The sequence below is a fragment of the Alexandromys fortis genome, unplaced genomic scaffold (assembly GCF_014885135.2).
Source record: "Alexandromys fortis isolate MF-2015 unplaced genomic scaffold, M_Fortis_MF-2015_v1.1 scaffold_10, whole genome shotgun sequence".
Lineage (NCBI taxonomy): Eukaryota > Metazoa > Chordata > Mammalia > Rodentia > Cricetidae > Alexandromys > Alexandromys fortis.
This window is the reverse complement of record NW_026067895.1, coordinates 1,641,456-1,665,457: the sequence shown is the minus strand read 5'-3', so window position 1 is coordinate 1,665,457 and position 24,002 is coordinate 1,641,456.

The window sequence follows — 24,002 nt, the reverse complement described above, 5'->3', positions numbered from 1 at the left end:
AGATGAGCATCTCTGTCCCACTTTCTGCCTTGTCTGTCGGCCACATTTCAAGTCCATAAAAATGGAGCTAAGGGACCATTTTCTGAAGCCTCCAGAGTTATGAGCCAAGTGAATCCTTCTTCCCAGGAGCCTCTCTCATTTCTTTTGTTATAGTGATGAGCACCTGACTAAGGTGGAAAGTTGGTACCAGAGAAGAGGGCTTGGAATTCCTTTGTGGGAGGAATTGAGAAAGGTTTGGAGAATCAGGCTAGAGAATCCCTGAGTGTTATAAGCAGAGTTGAACAGGTGTTTCTTGTAGGAGCCTGTGCTGATGAGAGTGGGGAGGCGATTATGCTTGTTAGGCCTCAGAGCTCCATTGGGAACTGAGATCCGTCTTGTAGGTTAATCTCTGGCCGATAACTTGTCTCAGACTGGGCATGAAATTGAGTTTAAAGGTGGCAGAATAATTTAATTTGGCAGAAGAAATTTAAAGGCAGCCCAGGATTTGGGCTATAACATGATTACTGACAGCTGGTTTTGACCAGATTTAAAGTGATTTTTAAAAAGAAAGACAAAGTGTTGGGAAAGCTTGTAATTTGCCCAGAAAACAAGTCTGTGTAAAGTTGAGGCCAAGGAAAGTGTGTCTGGTAAAGAAACTGGTTCTTCTTTTTCTTTCCTTCCTTCCTTCCTTCCTTCCTTCCTTCCTTCCTTCCTTCCTTCCTTCCTTCCTTTCTTTTACGTTTTGGGATAGGGTTTCTCCATCCTGGCTGTCCTTAAACTTACTCTGTAGATCAGCCTAGCCTTGAACTCACAGAGATCGTCTTGTCTCTGCCTCCCAAGTGATGGGATTAAAGGCATGCACCACTGTTGTGGAATATTTGTTTACAGTGTAAAGATGTATCTCTGTTTAAGCCACCTTCTGATTGATTTGATAAAGAGCTAAATGGCCAATACATAGGCAGGAGAGAATAGGGAGCTACTGGGCAGAGAGAGAAACTGGGAGAAGAAACCTAGGCATGCAATTTTGCCAGCAGAGTCAGAGCAAATCAAATGTGCTGTCCCAAGAAGAGAAAATCAAGATGCCTGGCAGAACATAGGTTAAAAATATGGGTTAATTAAGTTATAAGAGCTAGCTGGGAAAAGTCTAAGCTAAGGCCAAGCTTTCATAATTAATAATAAGTCTTTGGATCATTATTTGCAGGCTGATAGTCCAAAGATAGTCTTACAAAAAATCTTGTTACCACTGCTCGGCAAAACAAGTTCTAAACAAACAAACAAGTAAACAAACAAACAATCCAACTACTTTGCACCAGGACAGTAAAAATAATCCCTTGATGATATCTCAAAAATTTGAGGACCGGCCCATCACAGGTTTAAGAGTGTCAACGGTTTCAGTCATTTTGAAGATTTGAGAGCTCTGGGGTACCTTGTTCATATAAGGCCACTAAAGGAAGCAATCCCTTGTATTTGGCCATCTAAATAGTCACAAGCAGATAACTAATCATTTACCTAGGATAAAACGCCTGTTTTTCATGCTAACCGTGGTGATCTATGATCTATTAAGTACTCTGAGTTCTAGCTTATCTACTGGTAGAGATAACTTTTACTACTAGAACTACATGGAGTGTGTGCTATTTTCCTTGGCAAACAGTAGGTGCTTACGGAAGTGCTAATCCATATCTACACACCCTCTGTTTTCTTAACATTACCAAGAATCCATGTCCTTTCTTAGCCTAAGAACCATGGAACCCTAAGATCTCAGACTGAAGGGAGTGATGGGGCAGTGTGTACAACAGTTCTAGGCTCGAAGCTCTACCTTGTTGGTTAGGTACTGATCCGGCTAGACTGACCAGCCAGCAAGTCCCAGCCGTCTTCATAACTCGGGCTTCTCAGTGCTGGATCTTTAGCTATGTATCACCATGCCTGATTTTAAATAAAATATTTCCTTTCATTTCACGTGCATGAGTGTTTTGCATCTTTGTATGGGCACCACAGGTGTTCCTGGTGCCATTGGTGGCTGAAAGAGTGTGTTGGATCTTCTTGGAGTTACAGATGTTTTTGAGCTACCAGGGGAATGCTCAGAATGGAACCTGGATCCTCTGTAAGAATAGCAAGTGCTCTTAACCATTGAGGCCTCTCTCCACCTCCATTCAACTTAAAGTATGAATTTACTGAGTTCATAAAAAGCATATGCTACGGTCTGCTGTTCTATGCACATCTCTCTGCGCTGCACCTCATCCTCTACCTCTCCTCCTGCAAACCCACCCCTTCACATCCTTTACAAGAGACAGTCTTGTTCTCTAAAACTGCCTGCAGGGACCAGCCTGCTTCTGCCCAATCTCTGCCCATCGGATCATAACTGAATATTTGAATATTTTTTATTTCCTTTAGTAAAAGAGACCTATAAACTTTCTGAGCAAAAGGGCTATATGGTCTATTTGTTATAGTTCCCACACTGCCCAGGTTGAGGGTAGGCAATACTTTGACTGGAGTAATTTTGCCAACATATTAAGTAACAAGTAAATAACGATAGAGTTAGCAAGTCCCTTCCATGTTAGTCTAACATTGTTAAAATGTATTATTTGACATCAAGTACTTTATAAAGGAAAGGTTCACCTAGCTTTGGCATTTGGAATCTGAAAATCCAAATTGCAAAGTTCTTCTCTTTCATACTCTGTGTTTTCCTGCTATGTCATGTGATGTCACGTAGCATCATGTAGTGGCATGCTGGCCAGAGCATGTAAAATAGGCAGGGCCTAATCTTGCTTGTTTAAAACCACTATCTTGAGAACTAACTCAAGGCTCACCAGCACCACACTAGTCCCTTCTGAGGTCAGTGGTCCCTTTGCACTCAACCCCATCTTTGAACCTCAGTGTCTTTGGAACCAAGCTTCTAACACGTGAGCCTTGGAGGGCCCAAACCATGGCGACCTCTCTGTTATACACCATGTGTGTTTAGCTGCTTTATTAGGGACTGGCCTGCTTCGTTGTCCTATTTCCTTGTATCTAGGTCCTCTGGGTTTGTTTCCTGTGCTATCTCTCTTGCCTCCATCTTGGCTTTCAGGGAAAGGACTGTCCCCACGCAGGCTAGAGGTGGCAGTGACACCGTCAGGAATATGTTTATCTGGCTGCATTCCGTTGTATGCCAGTAAGCGTGGACTTAGAGAGAAGCCAGACTTTGAAGAAGGGAAGTGGCCCGAGTATGACTCATGCTGCCTGGGCTGTCACCTGGGACACTGGGCTGTGAATGGAAAACTCTTGTAGACGAAAGGAGGGGACAGCAGATGGTGGGTGTACTGCTTGTCCACTGCCCTTCACAGTGTCTGTGACGTGGTTGACCTCGGAGGGACTCAGCGATGCGCCCGTCTCTTCAACTCGCCGTTCCTATTAGCACTTGACACTGTGGATTTCCTTTGGGAAAGACATTTATAAAGGACTAAAGAAAGCGTTGTACCCCAGAGACGCCCAAAGGTGGCATCTTAGGCAGACAGCTTTCCACCCTTTGTTTGTTATTTTCCTTCCAGGAGGCAATTTCTTCTTCCTCTGAGCATCTGGATTTTGTGATCCGAAGCAAGCTTAGGTTTGGCAGCTTGAACTTCTGAAAATCATAGTTATGCAGGGAATGGTCTCTTTGGTCTGCGGGGAGACTGGGAAATATGGAGTTACTTCTGGAGCTTTTAAAAGCTAAGCTTTCTCGAAGTGCTGTTTTTTAAACTATCATAAGTCAAATTTATCATGGGGATAATGTAATAAAGACAAATATTCAACCAATAATGAAAAGCTAAGTAAACGGGTCTGTTTAGGCTCTATTATATGCAGGGGAGTACATTAAGGCAGCTCTAAGAGACACTTTAATGGATTTCACATTAGCAATCAGACCTGGGCGTGGCATAAATCAAACACCAGCGCATTTCACCCTATGCCTGCCCACTCATTCATTAGTACCATCAATGCAGATTATAAATATTAGCCAAGAAGCCTTCACTTCTTGAGATTCTTTCCACAGACACAGCAATAATTGAACAATAATGATGACAATTTTATTTTTATGAATCACTATGGCTTCCTTTTATTGATTTGCTCTTGGGCCTGGAGAACGCTTCCTCAGCCAGTATACAACAGGAAATGGTTATGGCATTATCAGATAGGCTGGAAAGAGATAAATAAAGTAAATGGGGTAGGACTGAGGCTGGGGTTCAGCAAACTGCTGATAGAAGCAAGAATTACTCTTTCCACTCCCAACAATAGGGCACCTTGAATGGCTTCTTTTCTCCCTCCTTTCTGCTTTCTCCTCAGTGAGAGAAAAATATTCTTTTTTTTGTTTTTTTTATTTATTTACTTATTTATTAAAGATTTCTGTCTCTTCCCCACCGCCGCCTCCCCTCCCCCTCCCCAATCAAGTCCCCCTCCCTCGTCAGCCCAAAACGCAATCAGGGTTCTCTGCCCTGTGGGAAGTCCAAGGACCACCCACCTCCATCCAGGTCTAGTAAGGTGAGCATCCACGAAACTGCCTAGGCTCCCACGAAACCAATAGGTCCAGTAGAATCAAAAACCCGTTGCCATTGTTCTTGAGGTCTCAGTAGTCCTCCTTGTCCGCTATGTTCAGCGAGACCAGTTTTGACCCAGGCTTTTTCAGACCCAGGCCAGCTGGCCTTGGTGAGTTCCCGATAGAACATCCCCATTGTCTCAGTGTATGGGTGCACCCCTCGCGGTCCTGAGTTCCTTGCTTGTGCTCTCTCTCCTTCTGCTCCTGATTTGGACCTTGAGATTTCAGTCCGGTGCTCCAATGTGGGTCTCTGTCTCTGTCTCCTTTCATCGCCTGATGAAGTTTAATATTCAGGAGGATGCCTATATGATTTTCTTTGGGTTCTCCTTCTTATTTAGCTTCTCTAAGAACCCGAATTATAGGTTCAATGTCCTTTATTTATGGCTAGAAACCAAATATGAGTGAGAACATCCCATGTTCCTCTTTTTGGGTCTGGCTTACCTCACTCAGGATGGTGTTTTCTATTTCCATCCATTTGCCTGCAAACTTCAAGAAGTCCTTGTTTTTTACTGCTGAGTAGTACTCTAATATGTATATATTCCATACTTTCTTCATCCATTCTTCAATTGAAGGGCATCTAGGTTGTTTCCAGGTTCTGGCTATTACAAACAATGCTGCTATAAACATAGTAGAGCATATACTTTTGTTGTGTGATAAGGCCTCTCTTGGGTATATTCCCAAGAGTGGTATTGCTGGGTCCATGGGTAGGTTGATCCCAAATTTCCTGAGAAACCTCCACACTGCTTTCCAGAGTGGTTGCACAAGTTTGCATTCCCACCAGCAATGGATGAGTGTACCCCTTTCTCCACAACCTCTCCAGCAAAGGCTATCATTGGTGTTTTTGATTTTCGCCATTCTGACAGGTGTAAGATGGTATCTTAAAGTTGTCTTGATTTGCATTTCCCTGATCGCTAAGGAAGTTGAGCATGACCTTAGGTGTCTTTTGGCCATTTGAACTTCTTCTGTTGAGAGATCTCTGTTCAACTCAGTGCCCCATTTTATAATTGGGTTGATTAGCCTTTTACGGTCTAGTTTCTTGAGTTCTTTATATATTTTGGAGATCAGACCTTTGTCAGTTGTGGGGTTGGTGAAGATCTTCTCCCAGTCAGTGGGTTGCCTTTCTGTCTTAGCAACAGTGTCCTTTGCTTTACAGAAGCTTCTCAGTCTCAGGAGGTCCCATTTATTCAATGAGGCCCTTACTGTCTGTGCTGGAAAAATATTCTTAAGCTGTAAAAGTGCATTAGCTTCAGCGAGCATTTTGGGGTTTTTGGTAGCAGCTAAAGGGAAAGGAGAGAGATGGTTACAAATGTTCCTGCTTTAGGCATCACCCACGAAGGAGGGTGGGATTCCATGGGAACGTGGCCTTTTGCTGCTGCCTCTGCTGATGTACCGCCATAGGAACAGGGTAACACAGCATTCTGAAAATATCTCACCCAAGTTTATGAAAAGGAGTGGATCCCTCACTGCCCACTCCTTCTCCAGAGCACCCTTTGTCTCCCAGTGTGAACAAACTGAACATCTGGGGCCTTAATAAGAAGGAAGCAGATGTGAACCTGCCCACGAACTTTCTCCCTCCTCAGCGGCAGATTCCAGGGTTTTTTGCACACCTTTGCCATCTCATTACGGGGGAAAAAGTTAAGTTTCTGTATCTGTTTCCTCACAGGCTTTTGACCTCATCATGCCTATTAGGGGAAGGAGCAAGATCAAAGGCATCTTCCTAGACCAGCAAAGCCGTTGTAGATTCTATGCAGTGACAGAGATGAACATGTCCCATCACAGAGAGCAGGGACAGAATGCCTCTCCTTGGAGTGGGCTTTTCCTATGTCAGTTGTACAGTGGAAGTGTGGTTAAGTGATGTCTAAAAGTCTGTCCAGCATATACATTTACTGACTCTGCCATTTGTGTCCATGGAATAGTGGGATAATAAGCTGCCTTCACAGGGAGTGGGGCAGCCCGGTACCTGCTGCATCCCTTAATCCACTTAAATATAACCACAGTAGCACAGACACTGACATCAACAATTAATAAGTGGGACCTCCTGAAACCAAGAAGCTCTGTGAAACAAAAGACATGGTCAACAAGACAAAATGGCAGCCTACAGAATGGGAAAAGATCTTCACCAACCCCATATTGGACAGATGACTGATCTCCAAAATATACGAAGAACTCAAGGAACTTGACATCAAAAGAACAAATAATCCAATAAAGAAATGGGATACAGACCTAGAGAAACTCTCAACAGATGAATCTCAAAGGGCTGGAAGACACTTAAGGAAATGTTCAACATCCTTAACCATCAGAGAAATGCAAATCAAAGCAACTCTGAGATTCCATCTTACATCTGTCAGAGTGGCCAAGATCAAAAACATGGATGATAGCTTATGCTGGAAAGGATATAGGGTAAGGCGAACACTCCTTCATTGTGGTGGAAGTGAAAACTTGTACAGCTGCTTTGGAAATTACTACGGCAATTTCTCAGAAAATTAGGAAACAATCTATTTTACAACCCAGCAACACTGCTGTTGGGTATATACCCAAAAGATGCTCAATCATGTCACAAGGACATGAGCTCAACTATATTCATATCAGCATTATTTGTAAAAGCCAAACCTGGAAACAACCTAGATGCCTCTCAACCAAAGAACGAATAAAAAAAAATGTGGTGTATTTACACAATGGATTACTACACAGTGCTTAAAAAAATAATGACATCTTGAAAATTGCAGGCAAATGGATAGATCTAGAAAAAAATCACATTGAGTAAGGTAACCCAGACCCAGAAAGACAAATATAATACGTAGTCACTTATAAGTGTCTTTTAGACATAAAGCAAAGAAAAAACAGCCTACAGGCCACAACCCCAGAGAAACTAGAAAACAAAAAGGATCCTAAGAGAGACATATGTTGAAATAACCAGGTTAGCTAAGGATAAAACAATTATATTTTATTTATTATAAGGGGAAAAACACAAAACAGGACACAAGAAATCCAGGCACAGCAATGTCCGTGGGGAAAAGGCACAGAGAGTGCTTACATGGAGGTGCACACATATTATCCTGGGTTCCAGTGAAGCCATGCCTTAACTAAGACCCACCTCTTAAAGATGATTGGCTAACAAGGTTCTCCATCATCTCCCCCTTTTTTCTAAACAAGAGCGATCAAAACCCAATAACAAAACTATATACAATAGGAACAGATATCAAGTATAAAATTACAAACAACATAAGCAATATTAAGCAAGGAACATATGACAAATGTTTTAATAAACATTCTATTTCAAGGAGTCTAAATCTTGCACTGAAAATAAACTTGGCTAAATCATAAGAGGAAGGTAACTATGACTATCTAATCTTCAACCCCATTGAAGGACAAAGAAGGGAAATAATAGTACTGGAGTGGACAGGAAATACAATCAAGCAGCTTCCAAAGTGAGAGAATATGATGGAGACGATTGGCTACCTGGGCAATCACCCAAAGTCTCATTTGCAATGTTGAAGTGACCAACTTTGGCTAAGGCCTAGCATAGCTGACAGACCATTTTCAGAGGCAGGAAAATTTTCAGAACCCTTTTAATCTATTTTGGCAAGATTTGGCAGTCTTTTTCCTTGTGTTCTGGGTATCCATTTCCAGATACCATGTACTTTGTCAGTGGTTGAGTCATGGGAAGTTCCTTCCCCAAAGGCCAATTGTGCCAAGAAGAAAACAAACTCCAAGTGGAGTGTCTTTGGTGTTTAACATTCTCTTGGGAATAGATTGGTGCTGTCAGGAGCCATGATGTCTCCTGTCAGCAGAACCCTAAGTTATTTAAATGCCATATTCTACAGATTCTTGAAGTGGTTGAAGATTACCTATCTAGGCAGAATACAATCTCTATGTGTCTAAAGAACCTAATTAATCTGACTGTATGTATAGCAAACATGAGCAACTATTGACCTATACTATTTAATACCTGTATAACTTAAAGATAAAGGCTTCATGTCAGGATATTAAATAATCTGTAGACAGTTGTGCAGCAAATGAGAACAATGACCTCAAAATGTAAACAATGTATATGTATCTTGTTCAGAGGCAAGAATGATATGTAATTCAATGCGAAATATATCCTAAAGGTTGTATTAATATACAAAATGTCCTAAACAGAGGTAGAAACATGCATGGATATAATCTGACAGAATAACTTTGCATAGGTGCACAAATATTGTAAGCAGAAATAACAAATATAATTTGAACTTGTATCAATATACAAAAATTATACCAATGTAAATTATCCATAAATATCAATTCACAAATATTAATCTATTACCCCACTATTATTATCCCCCTTTTTTAAACAAACATGGTTTTCACCCCACTCCTCTACCTGATACAATTAATAATCAACAACCCCTAAACAGTGTTCCCAAGCCTGAGGACAAACTTTTTTGGGAGAGGGGGCGTCATCCTCCAGAACTGCTTTCCACTGTCATGGGGGCAATGTTCTCTTTATGGGATCCTGCAAAAATAAAGAGATGGTTAAGTTTTAAGATTACTGTCCAGTATGGTTGCAAATGATTTTTGAGCAGTTGATAGGTTTTTTTTCCCCCAAAGTTTTAATTAGGAGTTCTGGCCAGAACGGCATGAGAAGGTGCACCATTTCATCAGCTGGTACCCCAAAGCCAGTTTTATAGTAGGGTTGTCAGCGTCATGATATCATCTCAACGAGGTGGAGTTGTTGCTGTGGGGCCCCATCTTCTTTCCTCAGCCGACCTTAGCCATGGCTCATGCACACAGCTAACATTGAATGTGTGTGTGTGTGTGTGTGTGTGTGTCGGCTGAGTGTGCTGAGCTGGATGCATGCCAAGCCTGGCGGGCAATTAGGGCCAGGAATTCTATATCCAAATACGTTGGGGGCTAAGTGTTGAAATAACCAGGCTAGCTAAGGATAAAACAATTATATTTTATTTATTAAAAGGGGAAAAACTCACGAAATAGGAAACAAGAAATCCAAGGACAGCAATGTCTCTTGGGAAAAGGTGCAGAGATCTCACACACACAGGTGCAGAGATCTCACACACACAGGTGCACACATTTTACCCTGGGTACCAGCAAAGCCATGCCTTAATAAAGACCCACCTCTTAAAGATGACTGGCCAACAAGGTTCCCCATCAGATATACATAGTTCTACATAGGAAGGTGAAAAAGACAAGATCTCCTGAATAAGTGGGAGCGTGGGGATCTTGGGAGAGGGTAGAAGGGAAGGAAGGGAGGGAAGTGGAGAAAAACACATAGCTTAATAAAAACAATAAAATATATCCACTTCACTCATGCTGCCTCTGATTCCATCTGTAAGATAAGGCAAACCTGCTGGTACTTGTCTTAGTTACTATTCTATAGCTATGAGGAGGCACCATGACCAAGGCAACTTATTAAAAAAGCATTTAACTGGGAACTTGCTTACAGTTTCAGAGGGAGAGTCGATGACCATTACGTTGGGGAACATGGGGTCCAGTAGACAGGAGTGAATGGTGCTGGCCCAGTAGCTGAAAGCTTATGTCTTATCCTCAAATTGTGGGTTGGGCAGAGGTACTAGGGTTAGTGTAGGCTTTGGAAACAAGGCCACACCTCTTAGTCCTTGTCAAACAGTCTAACGGGACTAAGCAGTCAAGCATATGAGCCAATGGGGGTAGTTCTCACTGAAACCACCAGAGTACTATAATGAACAAATTCTTTAGAAAAGTAAGTTCTCCCCCCCATGTATGTGTTTATGAAAATTGGGTTTCATGTAGCCCATGCTGACCTGGATCCCATATGAAGCTGATGGCGACTACAAAGCTCTGTTTCTCTTGCTTCCATCCCGCCAAGAGCTGGGATTGATTACAGGCTTGTGTCCCCATGCCCACAATAAATTCTTTTGACTCAGAAAACTAAGCCATGGCTAAATTTAATACTTACTACATCCACAGACATAAAACAATGTTTTAAAGATTGTCAAGTTATTAGTCATATACTGCGTTGTAATAATGGGAGAAAGCACAGATACAGTTGGAAACAGCTGGACTACAGAGATGAACCTGGGATTAGTTCCCAGCATGCATTTCTGGTGGCTCACAATTGCCCGGGTCTATAGCTCCAGGAGATCTGATGTCCTCTGGTCTCTCAGGGTGCCTGTGCACATGTGATACACAAAATTCATCCAGTGTATACATACATGTAAATAAAAACTGAAACTAAAACAGAAAAGCTTCCCACGAGTTCAGGGGCAGGGTTTGTGGTTAATTGAGAGAAGGAAGGAAGGCAAGTGCTTGGCTTCATGGTTGGGTTGGGGGATCTTATATCTTTGAAGGTTAAAAAAATTCACTCTGCATATCAAAAATATCTCAACATCCACAGCTTGGGAGAGGTGTAATCACTAGGCTTGATGGCTTCCAAAGCTCCTTGGAAGACGTGTGCGTTCAAGGTGCTCAATTGGTTATGAAAGAATGGAGGTGGTGATTGCACACAGGGCCAGGCTCAGGAGAGTGACTGACGCTGTTGCTGGAAATTTCCGATGGGAAGCACAAAAATTCTTGTACTAGAACATGCCGCCCCCCTCCCCAGTCTTGTTTATAAAGTACAAAGGTGAGCCCAGTGCCTTTCTGTCAGGAATGAGCTAACTCATTAGGTATTCTGAATGCCCACTAGGAGTCAGGTGTTCTGCTAGGCCCCCGGATAAATGACAGCAAGGCAGGCTGCCCAAGGCCCCCATGGGCTCACACATTCGAAGAGTCAGCTAAAGTAGTTGGTTAAAGAACTTCAGATGGTGGTAAATGGTGGCTGATGGTATGGTCGTGTAGTTTGAGAAGGGATGAAGGTCCAATAATCAAGTAACAAATATGGATTTTCCGATTAAGAATGATGCATTCACACGTAGTTTTCAGAGATCATGGTGATTGCTATGTGGAGGATCAGCCAGCATGATGAACCAGAGACAGCTGGTCACCGGCGAGTGGGACTCTGTCTTTGTTTCAGGGTGGCAGGTGGATCTTCAGTCACTTAGAAGCTTAAGGGAAGAAGAACTGATTTAGAGTATAGACAGTGTTTTTCGTTTTTAAACGGTCGTTAGGAATGTCTTGGGAGAAATGGGCAAGTCTAGACAATGGGTGACTAAATCCATAAATACAGTTTCACCACTTAAGCTTCTGACTAGCGCTTGCGGTGATCTAATAATGGGATTCAGGAGTGGCAGGAAATATGCGCATTGAAGCATTTGCTTTGGACTCTGTTGGGGTGGAGGGACAACTATGCTCACTGAGGGGCTCCGGGAAGAGCTTAATAATAAGCATGGTGCCCCATACATGGTGGGTGTTTGGTATACATTCTGCATGGTCAAGTCAGGACTGTTAACCAAGGATAGAGGTTTCCTGAAAGACAACAAAGGATAAGAACTAGGCCCAGAAGGTTTGTAAAAAGCCATGAACTTCTCAAATGGGATTGGTCCTGGTAGTTACAGCCCCTTTGATTCAAGGAAATGTATGTGTCTGTGGTTGGCTCAGTAAAAAGGTACCTGGGGGCATAGCTAAATTTGGGAAGCTTTGGTAGTAATGTCTGTCTAAAGTGGTGGTTCTCAAACTTCTTAATGCTGTGAACCATTAAGGCAATTCTTCATGTTGTGGTGATCCCCAACCATAACACTTTTTAGTTGCTATTTCATAACTGTAATTTTCTATGGTTATGTGAATCATAAATATCTGATATGTAACCTAAAGGGGGCCATGACCCACAGGTTGAGAACCTTCAGTCTAAAGGGGCCTGGAAGTCTTTACTTTCACAGAAGGCTTGCAGTACTTGCTGGTGATGGGATCTTGATCTCTTAGTTATGTTTCTCTATACTATACCAGGAAGCTGCTGAGGAGTCAGGATTGGAGAAGGTGAAATGGGGAATCATGAATGCCTGGACCTCTGAGTTATGGGACTATACCATATGGGGTGTTCTAGCTGGAGAAGAGAATGGTCAGTAGTAAATCCAGGGAATCTTCCTTTCTCTTCTGCAGGACAAACTTAGTGGCAAAACCAATTTCTCCTCCATGTGACAGGCACAGTAGTTTTATAATGTAATATTCCAGGTTCTCTTGGTTGAATGTCTGTATTGCCTACATTCTTCTAAGGTGGAGAACCGAATGTTGACTTCAGACATTTGTGGAGGTTTCTAAAATTTGTCCTGCAATCTCCTGCCATCACAATGTACAGACTGTGTTTCCCTGGGGTCAGATGGACACCTGGAGCAGGAAGAGAGCTATGCTTGCTCATTTAGTTCTGAGAGGTCTTGGAAAGGGCCACTGTCCCCGAAGGTCAGGGAGAGATCTGAGGACTTACAGAGGGAATCAAAGCTGAGTGTAAAGAAGGGTCCCAGAAAACCTGGGAACAGGAAGATGAAAGAGTCAGAACCTTGCAAGAAATAGCATAGAAGTTATGGTGAATGGACTTGATATGGGCAGGACTGGAGGAGGCCTTGGAAGTGCAGGGAGGGAATCCCAGAGTCCTGATTCTGAGGGAGCTTAGTGTTGCACATTGAACCTTGTGACACAGGCAGGATGGCAGACCCAGGAAAAACTGAAAGAGTGGTTGTGGCTGGGAGTCCAGTAGGCATTAGGGTGTGCAGCTTTGGGGTGAGCCTGGGGGCCAGACCCTTGACGGCAGGAGTTCATCAGATGTGTTGAGATGTGTTGCTCTGAGGGACAATTGTACTGAGAAAAATCTCATCAAGTAAAGGTCTCTAAGATGCTAATTGATGTGGGATTTCCCTCTGTATGCTGTGATTACCACTGATTAATAAAGAAACTGCTTTAAACCTATTGCAAGGCAGAAAATAGCTAGGTGGAGAAAATTAAACTGAATGCTGGGAGGAAGAAGGCAGAGAGACAAGAAGCCATGTAGCTCCACAAGAGACAGACACTGGAACTTTACCCGATAAGCCACAGCCTTGTAGTGATACATAAATTAATGGAGATGGGTTAGTTTAGAATATAAGAGTTAGCCAGAAACACGCTTAAGCTATTGGCCAAACAGTATTGCAAATAATATGGTTTCCATGTGGTTATTTCAGGGCTGAGCGGCTGGGAACAAACCAGTGGTCTCCTACTACAGCTCATGAGTACATTCCTTTGTTCAGACCTCTTTTATGGCTTTAGAAAAGTGTGTCTAGCACATGTAAGTGGTAGGAGGCAGTGGACAGTAAAAGAGAACTGCTTCAGTTAGGATCCTATTTTTCTTTTTGTTCTCTTATGCAAGAACATTTATTATGATATCTACTCTCTTTAGAAAATACGGCCTAGTGGTGGTGGTGCATGCCTTTAATCCCAGCACTCGGGAGGCAGAGGCTGGCAGATCTCTGTGAGTTAGAGGCCAGCCTGGTCTACAAGAACTAGTTCCAGGAAAGCTTCCAAAGATACAGACAAACACTGTCTCGAAAAAGAATAACAAAAACAAAAACAGAAAAGAAAAAGAAGAAGAAAATTTGAAGTGTGCATGACAGGGTGGTCATCTTCCTTACAGTGCTATGTAGCACATCACTAGGACTTACCGTGCATAACCCAGGCTCTATCCACATTGACTTGCAACCTTTTATTTCCTTTCCAAGTCCAGTCCTTCACAACTGCTATTCTTCTCTTTGATCTTAAGAATTGGAATATCACAGAATCTTATTTGTATTAAAAATACAAATGCCTCAAGGGCAGAGCATGCCTGAAAAGCTGTTCAGCATGTGTGCAACGCATAGCAGTCATCTTCACGGAGTCCTGGGGTCTTGCTGTAGTAGAAAACAGCTGTTTCCTGATTGCTCGCAGTTCATAAGCCGCCTTGGCATAGTAGTACTGTTCTTAAAATTATTTATTTATTGTTTATTCATTTGTTTATTTGTATGTGTGAGAATGAGTGAATGAGTGTGTGTGTCAGAGAGAGAGAGAGAGAGAGAGAGAGAGAGATATGAATAGAGAGAGAGAGTGAGAGAGAGAGAGAGAGAATGTGAATGTGTGTGTTCCAGAGTACGTGCATATCCAGAGAATGAACCTGGAGGTCAGAGAGAGTTGGTTTTCTGCTTCTATTTTGTGAGTCCCAGGAATTGAACTCAGATCATCAGGTTTGCCAGCAAGCACCTTTACCCCGATCCATCTTGCTGCTGTCTTTTGTTTGTTTTAATATTCCTGGAGTAAACAGAAAACTGGCTTCAAGGCATAAGCAGTACTATACAGAAAGGCTTCACAGAGGGGAGGGAGGGAACAGGTTTTCATGATCAGTGAGTTTAATGCTGTTAATAACACGGGGGTCTTCTCAGTATCACGGTTGTAAGATGGTTACAGCAGGTTCATGTATCTCATCCAGATTTCTGTTTTGATATATCTCTTTTTAGGAGATGGCAAATTTTTCTAGCTTCTTTGTCTAGATAGATAGTCACTCACTGCTGCAATAATGAAACGACAAATTATCACAGGCTTGGTGCCTCTCGGGCTCGTAGATTGAGTTGATTGCATCTGGCCACCGAAGATTAAGGCGCTCTCCTCAGTCAACAGTTGCTGGCACTCACTTCAGGCAGCAAGTTGGGTTCTAATTGCTTCTATGTATTCATTCTGAGGCAGAGTTGAAGTAGCGACCACTGAGAACATCTCTTCTGATGGTGCCTCAATAGAAAGCAAGAGTCGGGCTTTCCATGGAGTGCAATTAAGCCCTGCCGTTCCCCATCTGTTAATATTCCATCAGCCAAAGGAAGTTGCATAGCCAAGCTCAGCACAGAAGCGTGCAGAGGAAAAAGGAGGGAGATAGCAAATACCTAGTAATCTGTCAATTAAACCCCTTGTTCCCCCAAGCTAGCTTTGTCTCAGGGGCCCTTGGCTAGAATTAGTTCAGACACAAAATTCTAAACTGATCATCAAAAATGGGAGAAAGATGTTACCAGTTATGGTTCAGAGTAATCAACAGGATTGTTGGGAGTCAAGCAGCTTGACTAGTAGGGAATCTAGTAGTCACATGTGACGCAAGAACAGTCGACCAATAAAATTCATTACTTATCATAGGGACTCCAAAGAAACAGGCACACAGAGAAGCTTCCTGTCACTCAGTTTTTATTACCTGTCCCATGGAACGATCAGAAGATCTCAGGCATGGGATCCTCATGGTCTGTTTGATTCTGATTCTAGCCTTCGCTGATCTGGTCCCCGTCTCTGATCCCTAACTCAATCTCTGCATCTCCTGTGACTGTCCCTTCTCTTGGCCCTTGTTCCTCTCTCACTTCCACCTTCTTTTGGTGTTCATCATGTGCATTTGACTATGAAACCAAAGCAGTGACCCTGGGAGGGAAAGGCTGCCGGGGAGAGGTTCTATCATGTGGTCAACAGTACCTAGTGTTTCCCAGTACTTACAATATACCAAGAATGCTGACAAAATTTCATGTGTGTATCTTAAATCTAAGTTCCCTGTAACCCTTCTAGGGCTTCAGTGAGGTGGCTGTTTTTTCTCTTCTCTTTAGCATATGAGGCCATTGAGGCCCAAGGATCTCAAATAAAGTGACCAAGATTAGAAAACTGGTACAGAGTAGAGTCGGAATAGAAACCGCCGGGTGATGGGGGTGCACGCCTTTAATCCCAGCACTCGGGAGGCAGAGGCAGGCAGATCTCTGTGAGTTCAAGACCAGCCTGATCTACAGAGCTAGTTCCAAGACAGGCTCCAAAGCCACAGAAAACCCTGTTTCGAAAAAAAAAAAAAAGAATGTGGCTCCATATTCATCCTGGTAATCACGAGGCACTTTTTTCTGTGAAGGATTTGTAATTTAAAAGCGTATTGGAACCGTTTGGGGATAGGATAAATAATGTATCTTTTGAGAGTCAAAATTCTCCAAGTTTAGTGATGCCTTTCCCCTCCTTCACAATAGGAGTCTAACAGGAGCCTTTCTGCAAAAATAACAACACAAAAGTATTGTTTTTTTATGGAGTTGTTAATTGTTTTATGGAATAAGCTCATAAAAGTCACAGACCACAAAACATAATTACAAAATGCACTTGACATCAATTACAGGAAGTGTTGATTTCATTAACTCAGATCTTGTCCAGAGCTGTAAATCATGGGAAGGATCGAATGTATGTTCTTCGCTTCTCAGTGGTTAATGGTACCTGTGCACCTTGATCCATCATAAAAGCAGAGCTGGGGATGGACCCTTGCAGCACTCTCTTGAGGAGCAGGGGACAATGCTTTCCTGTTTCCTTGATAGGTCATATGCATCTTGTTTTTGGGTACAGGAGCTGTGTTCTTGCACCTTTGTGATTCTTAAGGTATCTTCCAGGGATCCATGGGGAAAGACTCATTTTGAAGTTCTGGAGGTCACAACGGTGTGACTTTGGTATTCCATCATCTTATAAGTATGTGGTGGAGTTTTCTGGAGGCTGCAGGCTCTCTCATGGTGACATATTTGTGGAAGCAGATATGAGCATCCAGATTATAGCAAAGTTTACAAAAGTGGAAAGCAGTGGTGACCTTTTAATGTCTTGGTGGAGATATAGTTATTCCTATAAGATTTTTTTTAAAGTTAACAAGCAATGGGTTCATTATTACATTAAGGTAAGTGGCAAAACACTCAACACCTCACTTTTAACTGCTAATAAGATAAGAGGTGGTAAATATAACCCTTCTCATAAAAGCCCTTAGAGACTTCCAATAAACTTTGAAAGTATGAATAGGTCGCAAGGCCTGGAGTTTGAGAACCAACCATTGCTATAGCCTACCACGTGTTCCCTCTTTGGTTTTGGAAGCCAGGAACACCATACCCAACTCACCTTCCAGCATTTCTGTGATCTTTTTAGACATTAATATTTTCCCCTGTGTTATTTTTAACTTCCATTTTCTTCATAGTAATTTCATGATCTGTTTATTTCTCATAATTTTCTCTTTATTTTAAAATACTAAATCATAAGCTTTTTGTGAGCTGCTATGGACTGTTGGAAATTAAACACTGGCAGAAAAGAGCACGTTGGCCTTTTAGAGCATGTATAGGATGCAATTTTGAAGATTTTCATATAAATGTGCTTTCAAATTCAAATGCTGCTTCTCACAGACTGCAGGCAGGCTCTGCCTCTCATTGTTGAAGCCATTGCCACTGTATCTAAATGGATGGGACTTTTGTCCTGGGCTCTCTTCAATCTCCAGTCTCTACATTATGCATAGCCTTTTAAGGTGCGGCCTCTCTCCCGCTCACTCTCTCCTCCCCCAGCCTGCTGGAGTTTCTCCCCCCTTGCTTCTACTTTGCATTTACATCCTCTATGACCTATTCTTAAAATATATTTTCAAATGCATTTCTTGAGTTCAGAATAAAAGGCTAGTACTTTCAGCATTACTTCGTCTTCGTTATTAGCCTCTTAGAACTCTCTCTGATTTAAGGTTATTGTAGACTACTTGAGCTCGCTGCTAATGTACATTGCAGTGGCCCTGTAATCAGTGCACATTTCAAGGGCTTCAGTCAACAATAGTACCTGAAGCTTTGAATTTGAAAAAAGTATAATTATTTTTGCAAATTGGTGTCTAAATAGAGAAGGGGATTAGATTGGTCTACGCGTTCAGTAAAGCACACCCTTCAACTTCGGCATTGTATATTATGTGCAGATAATTAAACTTTTTGTGGGCATCAGTTGTCAATTATTATCATAGTTTGGATGAGTGAACTTGAGAGTAACCCCCGTATCTATCTCTCTCTCTCTCTCTCTCTCTCTCTCTCTCTCTCTCTCTCTCTCTCTCTCTCTCTCTCTGTCTCTCTCTTTCTTTCTTTCTGTCTCTCTGTTGAAATCAGTTGTTCAGCTTGGAGGGAAATGTTTGTCTGTTGAAGTATTATCTGTATTAGAGAGTTGCTTTTGCCAAAGCGTCCATAACACTTGGTAGCGGAGTTGAATTCCGTGTGGAGAGGAGAGGGGAAGGGAGAGGGAGGAAGGAAGAGAGGGAGGGAGGAAGAGCAAGCTATGAAACACCATGCTGCACTTGCTTTTTAAATTCATTTTAAAAAATATGATTCTCTCTCTCTCTCTCTCTCTCTCTCTCTCTCTCTCTCTCTCTCTCTCTCTCCTTACCTTTCCTCCCCACATTGGTTGTTATTATTTTTTAGACAGGGTACTCACCATGTAGACGTGGCAGACCTCAAACTCACAGAGATCTCCAGGCCTCTGCCTCCTGAGTGCTGGAATCACGGGTGTGTGCCACTACACCCAGCCCAATCTAATTCTCAAATATTTAAAAGGGTGGTAGTTTTTAGCTATATCTATATGAGAGAGAGAGAGAGAGAGAGAGAGAGAGAGAGAGAGAGAGAGAGAGAGAATATGAGCTTGTACTCAAGTACAACTGAGTCTCTTATGTTCTAAATGACTTTCTTCCTGTTGTTTGACATTTCCTAGGGAGTCTATTTTCATTCATGCCTGATAGAAAGGCAATGGCAGGTTAAAGAAATGATTTCGCCCAAGTCTATTGTTTGAATCAATGAGTTTACTGGGCATATAGAAGTTTAGATGGCATATAGGCTTCTTCACTATCTATGAATACTCTCCTCCTTTTCCCCTATTATTGGTTAAAAGTTTATGTAATCACCACTGCTCTGGTTTCAAGATGGCAGCAACCATATCATGTCTAGAGGACTAATCACTTTGATTCATCTAAACCTAACTTGAGGACATATAAATGAGAGGGTAAAATTTTAAAAACTTTAATTTATTTTATATCCCAATCACAGTTTCCTCTCCTTTCTCTCTTTATATTCCATCTTCCCCCTGCCCCATCTTCCAATTCACTCCTCCTCTGTTTCTGTTCATAAAGGGGCAGACATCCCGTGCATATCAACAAAGCATGGCATATCGAGTTTTGGTAAGACTAAGCACCTCCCATTGTGTTAGGACTGGACAAGGCAACCGAGTATGAGGAATAGTTTCCCAAGAGTCAGCCAAAGTATTAGGGACAGCCCTTGCTCCTACTGTTATGTATTCCACAAGTAGACAAAGCTACACAACGATCACATATATGTAGAGAGCCTAGGTTGGCCCCATGAAGACTGCCTAACTGTCAATCCAGAGTCTGTGAGCTACTATGAGCCATGTTTGTTGTTTCTGTAGGTTTTCTTGTGATGTCTTTGACCTTTCTGGCTCCTACAATCCTTCCTTCCTCTCTTCAGTAAGATTTCCCAAGCTTGGCCTAATTTTTGGTTGAGGATCTCTGCATTTGATTCTATCAGTTACTGGATAAAGGCTTTCTGATGACAATTGGGACAGTCCCCAATCCAGTCACAGGAGATGGCTAGTTTAGTCTATACATCCACTATTGCTAGGAGTCTCAGCTGGGGTTGTCGTTGTAGACTTGTGGAAGTTTCCCTTGTATCAAGTTTCTACCTGATTCTAAAATGAATGCTCCCTCTTTCCAGTCATCTCTTTCAGTAGTCTCCCCATCCACCCATGCCCCCCCAACCCAATCTCACATGTTCCCATCCCACCTGCTCCCAGTTTACCCAGGAGATATCTCCTATTTCTCCTCCCCAGGGAAATCCATGCATCCCATTTTGGGCACTCCTGTTAACTAGCAGCTCTGGGTCTGCAGATTGTAGCGTAGTTGTCCTTTACTTTACAGCTAATACTCGACATTCCCCTGTGTCTTCTGCCTCATGTGATTTCTGCCTGAACCTCTCTGGTCCTCCCTTTACCTTGCTGGTATAGGGTCATGGTGATGAGGTCAGTTTCACATAGGGCATCTCTGGGCTTGGATCCACTTGCTAGACACTTAGGTATAGCTTTGCTGTATGACTTCTAAGAGCCTAATTTATAATTAGTAATTTGGAAAAATAGGATCAACATAATAGGAATTTTAGAGATTTTCAAATGAGGGGTGCGAATGTTTGCGTGTATATATAGCTGTGTACTCTGTACATACAATCCCTGTGGAAGCAGAAAGAGGACACCAGATCCCCTGGAGCTGGAGTCACAATCAGTTGCAAGCCACCTGGTGCTCAGCAGCCGGCATTTTTAACTCATGTTTTTCTCTCCAGGCCCAGCATAGGAACCTTATCAGGACTGGATGGCCTATTACATTACTTTACACTCAATTCTCACAAGAGATTTTTATTTCCTTTGATTGGGATGACTTATAGGTTTGACTATTCCACCACCGGAGGTGGTGTCTGACTTGCCTGAGACTTTCACAGGGCTCCAAGCACACATGTGGTGACCCATATTTGAGTGAGTGAAATCGCATTCCTTTTATGCTGTTAGCGTTGTTCTTCCTGCATGGGGGTATAGAAGAGAGGAGAGGAGGCTGCTCTTCCCTTCAAAAACATGGCCTTCTGTTTGCGAAAGGTTAATACACAGCATTCAGAGAGGAGCGAAAACCCTGGAAATCAGCAGATTATTTGGTGGAGGGCTTTGGAGATGGAGCATTTCTGAAAGACAGAATATCAATGAGAGTCTCTAAATGAGTGTGGGTCTCCCTGCTACCCTCTGAGACAGGGACTCTGTGTAGCCCTGGCTGTCTTGGAACTCACTCTGTAGACTAGCTGACAAAATTTATGCTTGGTGAAATAGAAATACACAGTGGAACGCCCAGGTCTTCGTACATGGTTAGACGTGTTTGGTAACCTTAAGTGCAGTGGGATGCCCAGGTCTTCGTACATGGTTAGACGTGTTTGGTAAATGTAAATCCTTGTGTCATGTTACCACGATAAAGAAGACTATCCCATAACATCCCCTCTTACCTGCCTTCCAGGTTTTTCTGACTCCTGTGGCACTCAGTCTTTTGCTCCAATGATGAGATTTTCTTGTTATAAACGGCAATACGTGTGATACAGCATTGTTTCCTGAAACCTAACAGGAAGGGATAACACTATTCTTTAGAATCCAGGTTTCTTTGCTGTGATGTTTCTGTGTTTCTTGCTTGCTCCTCTCCTGTTGATCAGTGCCGTAAATGTGTATTCTGGGCTCACCTTTTCACCAATTTGCTCTTGGTTTCTTCTAGTTTGCAGTTTTTATGAATTAAGAATAATAAGCACATGTTCCAAGCATTTCAGGAACTATGAATTTTCTCAATTTTAGATAACTTCCTAGACATAGAATTGCTGGCTTATAGATAGGGCATATATTTAACTTAATGGGAAATTGCTGAAGTTTGATTGCACAATTTAATATTCTTGACAGCAAGCGTGAAAGCTCTACTTGCTAATATTTTGGCTGATTCTATTTGATGGCATCATTTTGTCTAAACAGCTGTTTTAGTTTGGGATATTCTCTTTGATTTTAATCTGTGTTTTCTCCATAACATAATTGCTTATTTATTTGGTTATTGGGTTTTGTAGCTCTTTGTAAATTTTATTAAAGAGTCAGTTTTAATCATGTGTCTGTGGTGTGTGCGTACGTGCACGTGAGTGCACATGCCTATGGAGCCAGAGGCATTGGAGTCCCTGGGACTGGAGTTACATGCTGTTGTGAGCTGCCTGATGTGGGCGCTAGGAAACGAACTCAGGTCTTCTGAGAGAAAGTTGCGCGCTCTTAACTATTGAGTCATCTCTCCAGCTCCCAATTTTCTTTTGAGACAAATTAGGCTCAATCCTGCCCCATCCTTCTTAGTATAATGAGTATAGCTATGTACCAACACGTTGGACTTGCTTTTTAAATTTATTGTTTTAAAAATCAAATTATTTAAATATTGAAAAAACCTGCTAGCTTTCAATTATTCTTAGGAATTTATCCATTTCTCCTTTAATTCTTTTGGGTGTTTAATAACACAAAATTCCCGTGGTATAAAATCAGCAGTTTAAGAGGTCTGCTAATTCCAGCTATGCTGGAAACTGAGGCAGGAGACCTCAGTTCAAGGCTTGCATAGGCTACAGAATGAGTTCATTGTTACTTAGTGAGACCTGATCTTAAGGTAGACAAATGAAACATAAGTCCCGTGGTAGAGCACTTGCCTAGCTGGTGTAATACTCTGAGATTGATGTCAGCATTGTAGGAGAAAAAATGCACAATTTAGTGTTTAGACTGCTCTCAAATGTTGATAGCTATCACCGCTATCTAGTTTCAAAACATTTTATTGTTACCCAAGAAGATCCCATGCCCTGAAACAGCCACTATCTCTTCCTCCCCCACCCAGCTACTGGCAACCCACTGCTCTGTTTTATGTCTCCATGTATTTTACCTGTTCTCAATATTTAGCAAGAAGTTATTCATATGCTGTTTAACCATTTGCATCTGGCTTTTTTTTTTTCCAGTTCATCCATGCAGTATTTTGGTGACTCATCCATGCTGTGGCGTGACTTAGTGCTGTCTTCCTCTTCACAACTCCTACCAGTATTATTTTTCTTATTTTTGGCTATTATGTATGTGCATATGTGGTATTTTATGATAAGTTTTTTTTCCTTATTGTAAAATATCTCTCTTTCTCTTGTAATATCACTTGTTGTGTGTTGTCTTTACAGTACGTCTTTTGTAGATAGAATAGAGATATTTACGGCTACCCAACATGTATGTGATGGACTTTACCCCACATTGCTAAGTTTGGATGTCGAAACTGACAATCAGATATGTACCAAGAAGGTAGAAAAAGGCACATAAGACACATTCCTTGCATAATAAGGCTTCCATAGGAAAGGAATGGTTGAGCTCAAGCTGGTGGGAAAATGGCTTAAGAACAAGCAACACACACACACCACACGGAGCAGGGGAGACTGAGTAATTGAGAAAATGCCTATTTATTTATTTATTTATTTATTTATTTATTTATTTATTTATTTATTTATATATTGGTGATTTGGATCTGGAGTGAATACTGCTCAATAAACTGAGTCTCCTCTCATCTGAACTTTCCTTTAGTGCCAACTGTGTTTTTTATATCAACCTCAGATGTTCTTCCTCAGTATCCTGTCCACCTTGATTTGACTGACCAGCAAGCTCCAGGGATCTGCCTGCCTTTGTCTCCCAGCACTGGGGTGGTATCATGTTTGTGGAATAAGTAGTTTATTTACTAAACTCTCCCCAACTCCAAGAACGAGTCTGCAGCTTTCTTAACAGCTTGCTTATAAATGTAGGAAAGAGGGCCAAGCACGTGAGGGCTTGAAAGCTGGCAACAGTAAAATAATTCTAACACACTCTTTGTATTTCCTATGTAATAAAATGGTGTCAGGTTCTATACTACATGAATCTAAGTTTTTAGAAAACTAGTGTAAGTTTTCCATTTAACCATTTCATGAACTCACTCTGATTGCTAGCATTTCCTTCGGATTCTTCCAGAGAGGCTGTGCCACTGTCTGAATTACCGCCTGTTCTTTTCGCTCACTTTTCCTTTTAGAGCTTTAGAATAATACTCATAGTCATTTAAAACTCCCATTCAGACAGTTACTAGGTCTCTGCCAGGTCTGCAACTGGTGCTAACATTGCCTTGGCCTTTCCAGACTAGTTTTGCCTTTTAGCAAGCTTTGTAATCTTTTTTTTTTTTTTTTTTTTTTTTTTTTTTTTTTTTTTTTTTTTT